Below are 9,287 nucleotides of genomic sequence, written 5' to 3'. Positions count from 1 at the left end.
GCCCCCCTCCTCACAGTTCCCTCACAGTTCCCTCACAGTTCCCTCACAGTTCCCTCACAGTTCCCTCACAGTTCCCTCACAGTTCCCTCACAGTTCCCTCACAGTTCCCTCACAGTTCCCTCACAGTTCCCTCACAGTTCCCTCACAGTTCCCTCACAGTTCCCTCACAGTTCCCTCACAGTTCCCTCACAGTTCCCTCACAGTTCCCTCACAGTTCCCTCACAGTTCCCTCACAGTTCCCTCACAGTTCCCTCACAGTTCCCTCACAGTTCCCTCACAGTTCCCTCACAGTTCCCTCACAGTTCATCCCATGGACGGAACCGGGACCTACTGTGAGGCACTGGGAAAGAAGTGGGAGGAAGCCGGGACAGACCAATATAGCCCAGTATGGACTAGACCAATATAGCCCAGTATGGACTGGAGGGAACTGCGAGGGAACCGCGAGAGAACCCCACAGAACAAACCATGGGGCACGAGAAGGCAGAGAATTAAGAATTAGGGACAGGGAGCCAGAAAAAAAAAAGAAAAAAACCAAAGGGAGACAGAGAGCAAAAGGAATCGCAATGCGTACGGAGAGAAGAGAGAAACAATTCTAGCATAGGGTCACGGGGGAGCCAGGGACAGCAAGATGGAGAAAGGACAGAAGCTACAGGCTACAGGGCAGAGAGGGAAGAATTAATGAATAGACACAGAGAGATGGGCAGAAAGACATGGAGAAAGGCTAAAGATCACACGGCCTACAGGGAAGAGAGAAGAGAGGGAGGAATTTTAAAAACAGGGGCAAGAAGCCAGAGAGAGGGAGAGAGAAGCAACAATAAAATGGGGACAAGCCACAGGGCAGCGAGGAGGGAATCAATGAATAAGAACACGAGACCAAAGAGAACACAATGTAGAATGGAAAAAAGGAACAGCGGCCTACAGGGAAGGAGGAATTAAAGATCAGGGACTGGGAGGCAGACAGAGACACATGAAGAAACAAGTGGAAAAAAAAAAAAAAAACACAAACCAACAGCAATGGGCTACAAAGACAGAGAGGGAGGAAATGAGGAAATAAAACGTCGCAGCAAGGAGCTGGACAGAGAGAGATGAGGACAAACAAATAGCACGGGTCCACGTGACAGAGAACGTGGAATTAGAACACAGAGAGAGGGAGCCGGACAGAGAGAGAGGCCGAGAGAAACATCTAGACAGGCTACAGCGGGCAGAGGCAGGAATTAAAACCTAGGGACAGGGAGCTGGACAGAGAGAGATGGAGGTCACAGGGAACAGCGGTGGCTGCAGGAAGAACAGGAATTCATGAATAGGGAAAGGGAGCTGGACAGAGAAGAACTCAGAAAGGCAAGAACAGTAGCAGGGTACAGAGCAGAGAAGACGAATTAAAAAGCACGGGGGGAGCGTTGAGGCAGACAGAGAGAGATTAAGAAAAAAGTCACGGGCTACGTGGCAAAGCAGGAGGAATTCAGAAACGAGGATGGGAACCAAGGGAGAGTGTGCTGGTGAAGGATAACGGGCATTAAAAGTGAGGGACGGGGAGCTGGGAAAAGCGAGGCAGAGAAAAACAGAATCACAGAGAGAATCACACAAAGCCAAAAAAGAAGAAACTGAACAACAGGAACAGGTGTAACCAAAGCGATGAAATCAACCAACCAGAGACGGTGTTCCATTACGGGAACATGGAGCGTACCAATCAGCGCACCTGTCGATCTGCATTTTAGTGCCTAGGCGATCGTTAATGTCAGCAGAACAACAGACAACATGCTTCTGTCAGAAAAGGATGACAAAACGCGGTTTCGCTTAGCGGACTGAGAAAACTAGCCAAGACTGCCAAGAGTAAGAGCCGAGAAGCTAAAAGGTAATTCCGGCAGGGGGAGATCGCGACCACCGACTCACAGACCACCACCGACCCAAGTAACACCACCTACTCAGAAGAGAACAACGGAAGAGGACAACCGAGCCTGCGCAGTGATTGACATACGGAACGAGCAAGTTTGTACCCATCGCTAGACAAGACAATAATGACTATCTATGAGTATGTAAAATTTTCATCTACAAATTGTACAGGAAAGGTGCGTGAGGTACGCACGCCAGGAGGAGCGATCCCCCGTGCATCCGGCGCCGTGAATATAGAATGCCTGCTCTTTAATACTAAATTGGTGTTGAGGAGTCGTTTCCGATTTTAACGCGTTTTTCGGTAACAGTTTTGGCACCCCAGGTGGGAACCTGCTTTTGAATCTCGACGGATCCGTGGGATCGTGGGACCTGCAGCCGGCCCCGAGGAATTCTCCGGGAGAGCTTCCGATCCCCGGGCCAGAGAATTCTGAGCAAGATCCCCTGGATTGAGGTAAACAAGGCATTCTTTGAAGAAGAAACTTAGGTAGAATAATACGTGGGGTTAGTTTCCCACATAGGATAGGATAGCGGGTTTGAGTCCCACAGGCCTGCCCGTAAGGCGCGGCGAAAGCCACGCAGGGTCGGGGCCAAGAGGTGCCTCGGTTGGTAAGTCTCTGCTAGGCGAAAGCCTGTGGAGCGGGACCCGAGGGTAGGGGAGTCTTCAACAGGGGGTTGAAGTCTCCAGGGATATCTAGCAGGGGGCTACAGATCCCAGTGGCAGATTTCCAGTGAGACCTCTAACGGGGGTTGGAGTCCCTCTGACTAGTATTTGTGATAGTGCACTATCACAACTACTAGTCGACTGGGAGACGGGAGCATTACTGAGTAGGAAACCTATCCCACAGAGAACACCTTTGCGATGTATTTTGAAGCACTGGAAAGACGTCGGGGGCGGTGACCCACTAACTCGGAAACCATTAATTGAATATTGCAATCATTGGTGGCCAACGTATCAATTGGAAGGTGGGCACAAATGGCCAGAACACGAGACATTGCAATATCGTACCATCTTGCAATTAATGTTGTTTTGTAAAAAGGGAAGGCAAATGGGAAGAAGTGGCATATGTTGATTTGTTCTTTACACCGTGGAATCATCCCAAGCAGCAGAAACAGCGTGAGGTATGTCCACAAGATTCTACGGCAATGTTTCTGAAAAGAGGAAAACGTGGTGAGAACTTGAAAGAGTGTTGCTCTACTTGTGATACTGGATACTTCGCTTGATGAAACTGACAAGAAAATAGTATGGAATACAGCCAGAAGGCAGGTGCAGGGAGCACATGCTAACAGGAATTTACAGAGAACAATGAATAAGAATTGTCCATCTACAAATCCCGAGTGGGACCCTAATCAGCCAGGACCCAGGGGAATGTTGACTAGATGTCAGAGAAAGATTTTATTTGGAGTAAGACAAGCAATGCCAAAAGCAATAAATTGGTCAAAATTTATGAAGTGAGACAAGAATTAAGTGAGTCCCCTTCAGCCTTTATGGAAAGACTGAAGGTGACCACCAGAAAATATACTCATTTGAACCCAGAAAAACCAGAAAAAGCAATTCAGCTGGTCTCTATATTCATAAGACAATCAGCCCCAGATGGGGGCGGGGGGAGAGAAAACAACCTTCAGAAACTAGAACAACCTGAATCCAGAGATCTGGGTTAAATGCTTGAAGTAGCTTGGCATGAAGGAGACCAGGGGAATCAACCCTAGCTGAACACCTGGTTACACTGAAGCTACGGAATGAAGAAATAGAATTTTTGGTAGATACGGGAGCCACTTATTTGGTATTGAATACACGTGAAGAGAAATTTGATCATAAATCAGTAGATGTTGCTAGCGCAACAGGGCAAAGAAAAATTAGCCCCTCTCAGAGCCATTAAAGTTTAAATTGGAGAAGCAATGGGCAACTCACCAGTTTCTGCATATGCCTGAATGTCCACTGCCTCTGTTATGACGAGATCTATTAGGTCAATTAGATGCTCAAGTAACTTTTAAAGATGGAGAGATTAAATCACTAATACCAGAATCAAAAGCCACAGAGGCGAGAGCGTTTATGTTACAGGATTCCTCCAGGGAGGAACGGGTTCCCGAGGAAGTGGAAAACGTAGTAATTCCTTTGGTTTGAGCGAGCGGAGCTCCGGAGCGATCTAAGTGGGCAGAGCCGGTAAAAGTAACCTTAAAGCCTGGAGCCAAGCCCGTAAGACAAAAACAATACCCTATTAAGCGAGAGGCTCGAAAAGGATTACAGAAGTTAATTATAAAATTTTTCAGAATATGAGCTTTTAGTGGAATGTGAATCAGAATATAGTACTCCTGTGTCGCCAGTAAAGAAATCTAGAGGCAAAGAGTATTAGCTAGTTCACGATTTAAGGGCTATAAATCAGGTGGTCCAAGATATACATCCGGTAGTAGCTAATCCATACACTTTACTGACCTCTTTTAAAGGAGGAGCATAAATGGTTTACTGTACTAGATTTGAAGGACGCCTTCTTTTGCATACCTCCAGGCATAAAAAGTCAAAGCCTATTTGCTTTGCAATGGGAAAGCCCCACCACAGAATGAAAGACACAGCTACCATGGACCGTACTTCCACAAGGATTTAAAAATAGTCCTACGATACTTGAGACTCAGCTGGCAAAAAAAAATTAGAGATATAATAAAAACAGAACCCAGGGAGAGGCATCTTGTTACAGAATGCGGATGACATTCTGATAGCGGCACAAAGTAAAGAAAAATGTTTTGAAATTTTTAGATTTTCTGGGCCAAGGAAGATGCGGAGTTTCCAGAAACAAAACCCAAATAGGAAAAGAAGCAGCCATTTATTTAGGATTTGAAATATCTCAAAGACAAAGACAATTAGAAAGTGAAAAGAAAGAAACTATTTGTCAAATTCCCGAACCTAGCAGCCCGAAGGAACTGAGAGCTTTTCTGAAAACAATGAAATAGCATCAGCTCTGGATTCTGAACTATAGACTGTATGTAAAACCATTATTTGAGGCATTGAAAGACTCAAAAGGATAAATATTTAACCTGGATGCCCGGATGCCAAACGGCATTCAAAGAACCGAAAAGAGCCTCGATGATCGCCCCTGCATTAGGCCTACCTGATTTCGCTAAACCTTTTGAGTTGTTTGTCCACGAAAGACAACATTTAGCCCTTGGAGTGCTGACACAGCGACTGGGAACCTGGAAGAGACCTGTGGGCTACTTCTCCAAACAACCTGACCACGCGAGTAAAAGATGGCCTAGGTGTTTACGGGCAGTAGCAACAACAGCGCTGCCGATCCGGGAAGCCCCAAAGTTAACAATGGGACAGAAGATGACAGTATATGTCCCGCACATAGCGGTGACTGTTTTAGAACAAAAGGGGGGTCGTTGGCTATCCCTTAGCAGAATGTTGAAATATCAAGTTGTTCTGTTAGAACAAGACGATGTGGAATCGAAGACTACTGCTATACTGAATCCTGCTATGTTTTTAACAACAGAAAACCTTACGGACAATTTAGAACACGATCGCTTGCTAACTATTGAACAAGTCTATTCCAGCAGACCAGACCTGAGACACAAACCTCTGGGAAAATCCTGATCTGGAGTTGTTTACAGATGGAAGAAGCTCTGGGCGAGAAGAGAAGCGAATGGCCGGATATGCTGTCGTTATCGCCGCCGAGGGAACGGAGTCAGGGGTGCTGCCTGCAAACACCTCAGCACAGAAAGCAGTATTGGTAGCATTGAAGCGAGCTCTGCGAATGGCAGAAGGACAAAGGATAAATATCTAGACTGATTCCAAACGTGCATTTGGTGTGATCCACGATCATGGAGCTATTGGGAAGGAGAAAGGACTGCCATCAGCCCAAGAATCATCAATACAGCATAAAGAAGAAATTCTCCAACTTCCGGAAGACGTGCAGAAACCAAAAGAAGTGGCGGTAAAGCGTTGCAAAGCTCATCAATTTGGCCAGACGGCTGTAAACATAAGCAAACGACTGACCGATAAAGCTGCAAAGAGGACTGCAGAGCAAGGTATCCTTGCACTAGTACCAGTAAAACAGATCAGAATTCCAAAGTTGAAACCGAGATATAATAAATTGGATGAGCAATTAGCAGAACAATTGGAAGCATCACAAAACACAGAGAGATGGTAGGTAACACCAGAAAAACAAGTAATAACAACAACCACCCCACAAGTTATGACAGAACTTGCAAAAGAAAACCATGAGCAAACACATTAGGGTGTAGGCGCTACGGTTTTGAGTTTAAAAACATCTGTAGCGTGTGTAGGCATGACAAGAATAGTTAAACCCATAGTAGCTAAGTGTCCAATCTGTCCTAGAAATAATCCCCTGAACCAAAGGAAACAACCTTTAGGAGTAACAAAACAAAAAATTCTCCCGGAAAGTAGGCATGACAAGAATAGTTAAACCCATAGTAGCTAAGTGTCCAATCTGTCCTAGAAATAATCCCCTGAACCAAAGGAAACAACCTTTAGGAGTAACAAAACAAAAAATTCTCCCGGAAATTATTAGCAAATTAAGTTCTCTGAGTTACCCAGACAAAATAGATATAGCAGTATTTGTCAGTGCTGATTGACAAATTTTCTAGATGGCCAGAAGCTTTCTCGTGCTGCACCGACAAAGCTAGAGTAGTAGTTAAAACGTTGCTGAAAGAAATAATACCAAGATTTAGAGTGCCAACGGGAATGTCCTCTGATAGAGCACCACATTTTTTTGCAGAGGTACTTCAACAAATTAATAAAATTTTGGGTAGAAAATGGGACCTGCATACACCCTGGAGACCACAATCAAGTGAAAAATTTCAGAACATGAAGCAAACACTAAACTGACATAGTGGAATATTATTGATCTAGGATGGAAGTATTGAGAAAATTATTATTTCAGAACTTCCAAACAGGGGAAATGTAACCAAAGTGATGAAATCAACCAGAGACGGTGTTCCATTACGGGAACATGGAGCGTACCAATCAGCGTATCTGTCGATCTGCATTTTAGTCCGTAGGCGATCATTAATGCGAACAGAACAACAGACAACGTGCTTCTGTCAGAAAAGGATGAAAAAACGCTGTTTCGCTTAGCGGACTGAGAAAACTAGCCAAGACTGCCAAGAGTAAGAGCCGAGAAGCTAAAAGGTAATTCCGGCAGGGGGAGATCGCGACCACCGACTCACAGACCACCACCGACCCAAGTAACAGAAGAGAACAACGGAAGAGGACAACCGAGCCTGCGCAGCGATTTACATACGGAACGAGCAAGTTTGTACCAATCAGCAGACAGGACAATAATGAATATGTATGAATACGTAAAACATTGATCTACAAATTGTACGGGAAAGGTGCGTGAGGTACGCACGCCAGGAGGAGCGATCCCCCGTGCATCCGGCGCCGCGAATAAAGAATGCCTGCTCTTTAATACTAAATTGGTGTTGAGGAGTCGTTTCCGATTTTAACGCGTTTTTCGGTAACACAGGGAGTCAGATCAAGAGAGCCAGAGAACAACAAAACACCGACAGGCTACAGGACAGAGCAGGAGGAATAAAAAAAAAAAAAAAAACGGAGCCAGAGCCAGGCAGAGAGAGGCGGAGAAAGAAAAAGGAGCCACAGGCTACAGGACAGAGAGAGGGAGGACTGAAAAGACGGGGAGGCAGGGAGCCACTCAGAGCGAGACGGAGAAAGAAGGTGCGGGGGGGGGCGCAAAAAAAAATAATTTTGCAGCAGGTAAGGAAAGAGAGGGGGCCGGGGGAGAGACAGGGAGGGCCCAGGACGTACAAGAGAGGCAACGGGGCCCCAGTGGCCCAGGACTCACCGCGACTCTCGCTCTCAGCGCTGCTGGCACAATTTAGCCGTTCAGATGCTTCTTTCCCCTCCTCTCCTCCCTGCCTCTTCTGCAGCTCCAGACTCTAGGCCGTCCTCCACCTGAAGAGAATACGTGGGTGTCTTACAGCTCTTACCAGATGAGGCTTCCTAGGCACGTAGCCTAGCTCGCTCGTGCACTACACGCCCGTACCCAACTCCGGGTTACGCGTACAGACCCTACGGTGCACGTTGGTGGCCTGGCCCGCTGCGGGCTATGAAGGGGGATCCTTCCTCCCCCACCTGCATGGACAGGCTCTCTCTTGCCTGCGGCAGGAAGGCAGCTGGCAGCCAGAGCACCTTCAGTTTCTTCTTCTTTACCTTTCGTTGGCGTCTCCAGCTTCAGCCGAGGCAGCTCCTGTCCGCAGCCGGGAAGGGCTTTGTCTATCCCTTTTCGGCCCTGCGCTGCGAGGACGGCGAGGACGGGCAGAGAGAAGCCACGCGAGCCTGAGACGGCCGCAGGCAACGGCATCCCCGGGGGAAGGACAGACAACCACGTCCTCAGCACGGTCTCTGGGAGAGGGAAAGAAGAAACAGCGACCGTCATTACCGTCGATCGACCCTGGCCAAAGCCTCTCCTTCCGCAGGGGCTTCTGGACACACCGCTCCCTCCCCACGCTACTGCTAAGGGCCCCTGCGCCAAGGGGGAATCCAGTGCGCTTGAGGGACGGCTTGCTGCCTTCACGACAGGGCCTGGGGGCGGCCTAAGGCTATGCAGCACGCTTATGGGGAGGTGCCGGAGCTGGGGGCAGGCGCACGGGGCAAGGGGGGCCGGGGAGGCTGAGCGGGACCTCCGGTGGGCCGGGGAGGCGGCCATCATCTGCGCCCTGGGCACGGGGAAAAGGTCATCGTCCTCCTCCTTTCCCTCTTCCCTTCTGTCAGCTCCCGGGGAACTCACCGCTTCTCGGGAAGCGGCCGCACCCGCAAGCCCCCAGTAATCAACACGAAGCCAACCCCAAAAATACACCTCGCGTACCGTACGCGCCACGGCCGCCCGGCACCCGAGCGCCGGAAGACCGCGCCTCCCGCCATGCCCGGCGAACCACGTGACAGGGCCGGCAGCCACTGCGCCAGGAATACAGCTCCCGGCACGCTCTGCGGCACAACCCGGCCGCCCGGCAGCCGCAAGGACTACAGCTCCCGGCATGCTCTGCGGCACAACCCGGCCGCCCGGCGGCCGGTTTGATGCGGAGCCACCCAGCATCCCTGCGAGCACAGCTGCAGGCGCAACAGCAGTTACGCAGCCACAACTAGGCACTAAACAAAGGCTTTCCAACACTGGAGGTCTAGAACAGGTAGACATTAGCACAGAAGCACAAGGGGCTCCGTCACCCTGCACAAATCTCCCCGTGCCTACACACGCACACGTTCAGAAGTTAGTTATCAGAAAACGCCCGACTCAGCCATTTGCCACAGTCACGAGTCTCACGACATGATAACACGACATGACACGCGAGGTGGGCTCAGAGTTTTAAGGCAAGAAATACCTCCCACGCCCCCCACCCGAGATCTTTCAGGGTCCACACCTGCCATCGCC

Source organism: Phalacrocorax aristotelis, unplaced genomic scaffold, assembly GCF_949628215.1.
Source record: "Phalacrocorax aristotelis unplaced genomic scaffold, bGulAri2.1 scaffold_33, whole genome shotgun sequence".
NCBI classification, from domain to species: domain Eukaryota; kingdom Metazoa; phylum Chordata; class Aves; order Suliformes; family Phalacrocoracidae; genus Phalacrocorax; species Phalacrocorax aristotelis.
The sequence above is the reverse complement of the archived record's forward strand: the minus strand, read 5'-3'. Positions refer to the sequence as shown.